The 4,105-nt window shown below is 48.3% G+C and overlaps 1 non-coding gene across 1 annotated transcript; it reads right to left on the bottom strand.

Annotated features, from left to right (window-relative positions):
* Positions 1 to 2,114: 2,114 nt before the first annotated feature.
* Positions 2,115 to 2,198, bottom strand: TRNAS-GGA (transfer RNA serine (anticodon GGA)). The gene has a single exon. It is a non-coding gene; the product is annotated as a tRNA-Ser (tRNA).
* Between the last annotated feature and the right edge of the window lie 1,907 nt (positions 2,199 to 4,105).

The following is a 4,105-nucleotide window of genomic DNA, read 5'->3' as shown; positions in this document are numbered from 1 at the left end:
ATGTCTTTAAAAGTTTGGGGTACGCCCGCGTGTTTCGACAAGAACACTAAAAAAACCTAATCTAGCTTCATGCAAGATAGCCAAAGTACGTTCAAGCAATCGAAGGAATATAATTGCTCACACTCCTGGCGAGGGTCATAATTCGTAGGAGCATCCTGCGGTTATGGTTAGAGGAGGTAGAGTGAAAGATTTGTCAGGTGTGAATTACCATCGTATTTGAGGAGTCAAAGATTCGTAGGGAATACCGGGTCGAAAATGAGGCAGATTGAAATATGGTACAGAAAAACCTAAAAATTCGATACGAATAAAAAGGTCAAATCAGGGAATGGTTGCTTTTTTTGCTCATCATCCCTGGACTGGTTTAACCCCCCGGGAAGACTTTCAGAACGACCGGTGGGAACTTTCGGAACAGAAAGCCATCCGCTTTGATCCCATTGCAACTATTTCTGCGCCCATCTAGCAGGGCTTTTGTCATCCAGACCCAGGGGGGGCCGTAGGGAAAGCACATACAATTGCTCGGAAAGATTAAGCTATATCTGGAAGGTGGGTGGTAAACAAAGAAAATTAATCAAGAAATTAGTCAACTTTTGTATGATTGATGGTAAGAGAACGAAATCTCGTGTTATTGTTTCCTAAACTTTTCCTCGTCCTTTTTGAACTAAACCCGATGCTCATGTTATCACACTTCCGGCTAACGCCATAGGGAATGTCAAGCCTACTCGCGAAGTCAAAAAAGTAAGAATCGCAGGGACTACTCACGATGTACCCAAGATTATTGCCAAAGAACGTCAAGAAACCTTAGCTTTTCGTCGGATCATGGAAGCAGCTGTCAAATGCCGTACTATGAGCGGAAATAGCTAGAGCTTGGATTAATGTTTATCTGCTGAGATACCGGATGCTTATTGAGGAAAGGGAAATGTTCGTGAAAGAAGGGATGATCTTCATAAACCGGCGGAGGCCAATAAGAGTTTCGCGCATTATAGACGGTGGCGAACTATTGAAAACATGTAATGAGCTAGGGTCAAGAGCCGTTAGACACTTTAGCAGCACACACCGTCGCAGGATTGAGTAATTGGTGATTCATCAGTGGAAAATTACGGGTTTGACTTCGGCGGAGAAGCCTCGAGCGGGGGGGCAACAGAAATCCCCCCTCCCGGCTTTTCCTTCCTCTTTACTATTGGGTGGGTGCGGCTAGCAAAGATGGCAGCTGAATTCTCCAGTGAGTCGAGCAGCAGGCTACAGCCGAAAGAACCGGCCATGCCTGCTAGCCCTAGACAGATGAAGAACAGAGCGGGAGTCAATGGGGGCGAGGGCGAAAGTCAATGGTGGCGGGGGCGGATGAGAACAGAGTTTTTTCGAGAGGAGGCGAGAGTCAATGGTGGCCCCCCTCAGATGAGAACAGAGACGAGAGGGAGTGAGAGCCAACGCTCCCCCAACATGATTCAACAGATACGAGAGTTCCATGAAGGGGAGTGAGAGCCAACGCTCCCGGATTCCCGAGAATGAGAACAGAGACGAGAGGGGCTTTATGCCGGCTGGCTTTATGCCTCCTCGCCGGAGTGAGAGCCAACTTCAACTATTGGGTGGGTGCGGCTAGCCGGCCAGCCGAAGAAAAGCCGCATCCACTAGAATAAATACGCAATTCTTACGCAATTCCTTACGAAATTCTTCCCAGCACTACATTCTTATGGTTGGTAGCATAATTACCGTCTCTTGCCAAAGAGGCGGCTTCCAAGAACTCGTTCGGGAGTCTTCTCTCGAAGACACCCTAGATCTTTCACTCAGTGAGAAGGAGGATCTTCTCCGCTTGGAGCTTCGTAATCTGATCGTACGCTCTATACATCACACCGTAGCGGAACTCAGCACGAGGCTGAGGCCGCTCCCAGGTGCGAGGTACGGAAGGTACGGAGACAAGAAGGTCCAATGGCGACGCACCCTCGATCAACCCTTTACAAACACGTCCTATCGGAGTAAGTAACCCTAACGGGTAAGGTAGCCCGACTTTTCTTTTATGCGAAGCTACTATGCGAAGCAACCGGACATTTGATTTCGATTTGGAACTCATAACCGAACTGTCTCATGCTGTTTCAATAAGCAGCCAGCTCTTGACTCGACGGAGGAGGTGGGATTCGAACCCACGATGCTACGCGCATACACGATTTCCAATCGTGCTCCTTCGGCCACTCGGACACTCCTCCTCACTTGCCAGAGAATGCCGGCCGGCAGCGTGGTCTCATCAAGAAAGCCGTATTTGACCACTTCAACGCCAAAGGCAAAAACACGCTAGCCCGAAACGGGATTGCTGTCCATGAGACGAACAACTAGATTTGGATAAGTTTGGACATTCGTTTAGTACGAACTAGATGAAACAGCGTTGGGCTAGATTGCGGACAGAGTAAGTGTGGCGAGAGAGTTGATTACCTTTGACATGCTGCTGTTCGAGTCTCTTTCATGGCGACGCCTTGCCATTGTTTCCCTCTCGATCGTGGTGGCCTAAATTCGCGAGTCTCCCGCGATTGATTGATTTCTTTCATTTTGCGAGTTGATTGAATTCTTTATTTCCCAATTTTCGAATTGATTGAATTATTCATCAACAAGGACCCCGTTTTTCTCCGTGCCTCGAAGTTTCCTCCGCTTCTTTTTCCGCGCTCGCTTCGCGAGCTGGCCTTCATTCATCACCTCATTGTTCGTTGCTAGCGGGCGAGTTGTTCCTGAGGAAAACGGGAAATTTCAAGATTTTTCTTTCTCTTTTGTGGATGTCCGAATTACTTACCGGGTATGCAGAATTCTCTCCAACTTTCTTTGGCGAAAGCTTCCTCCTTAGGCGGGAGAGGTGAGTCGTCTTTGGTAGGTGGGAGAAATCGCGATCTCTACGATTGATTTTAGCGGGAGCCTACGCCACGGCTATGATGCAGTAGTTACCTCGGCTTGATTTAGGGAAGGCGTTTACAACCTTTGATACTAATGACTTTCAAGCTCCCGACGTTGTCGGGCACTTTTGGGAAAGTGGAGTTCGAGTTTACCGATTCTTCAGTGAAATACCCCGGAAGGCCCGTGGGAAAGTCAAGTAAGGGTTAGTCTTTTCTTCGAGTGTCGCTTCCTTTCCTTTCTCAGAAACACATATAGAATCCGGTAAAAACCGACAATCTATTTTGTACCTATACATTTGTGGAAAGTGCAAACGGGAATTGGTGGAAATGAAATACCTATTTCGACCCGATATTCCTAGCGGAAATACGCCCGACCTGATATTATTAAAAACTCTTTCGAGAGCGTAGAATGGCGAAGACCAGAAACTGCTTAAGGATCACTACTAACATCCTTTGTGACATCATGATAACCTCGCCGCCCCGCCGCCCAATTTCCCCAGATATCATCGACATGTAATGGCCATGTTTGACTTGTAGGACGAGGGGGACTTGAGGAACGGGCACCAAATCATGAGAAATGAGATGGGCCGTATTCTCACCTGAGATACCATGCATCGAGCCACAACGGCCTGGATAATACTTTGGGGATCCCATGCATCGAAGGACACATCAGCGTTTTCGCCTAACCATGGATCCCAAGTATCAGGGAAGTCCTTGAGTCGGAGAAAAAAAAGGCGGATGCCAAGCGTTACAAGGTCGACGCGGTTACGGACACCACGATACGGGGGTGGGTGCCAAAGGTTGGGTTACCGGTGCCTTACTTCGGTCGGAAAGAAGCTCCCTCCTTTTCAACGAGCTCGCATCGCTTTCTTCGCTCTGACCCTTTGAAGTGCATGGCCCGAAGCCTGAGCGTCGGTTTTGAAAATGCAGCTGAGTCTAGCACTTGGATGAAAAACCTCGAAGACCTGCGGGCGAAGCCTCGTTCTTCGAACCTTTGAAAAAAAAAAATAGGCTAGGGACGGAGTCGAACCGTCATTCCAGGATTTGCAGTCCAATACATTGCCATTATGTTACCTAGCCAGCAGAACGCTCCCCTCGTTTCCAGAAAATGAACGGAACTTCTTATTTATGAAGCATCTAGAATAGTGAATTCTCGGGCACTCGACCGATTCCAAATGAGGGTTGGCGAAGAATGAGCCGGGCGAATTAACCCACTCCGTGGGCTCTGGGTAACC

Source organism: Dipteris shenzhenensis, unplaced genomic scaffold, assembly GCF_047967505.1.
Source record: "Dipteris shenzhenensis isolate YYH24624 ecotype China unplaced genomic scaffold, Dip_SZ_1.0 scaf0030, whole genome shotgun sequence".
Classification (NCBI taxonomy): Eukaryota; Viridiplantae; Streptophyta; class Polypodiopsida; order Gleicheniales; family Dipteridaceae; genus Dipteris; species Dipteris shenzhenensis.
The sequence above is the reverse complement of the archived record's forward strand: the minus strand, read 5'-3'. Positions and strand labels throughout refer to the sequence as shown.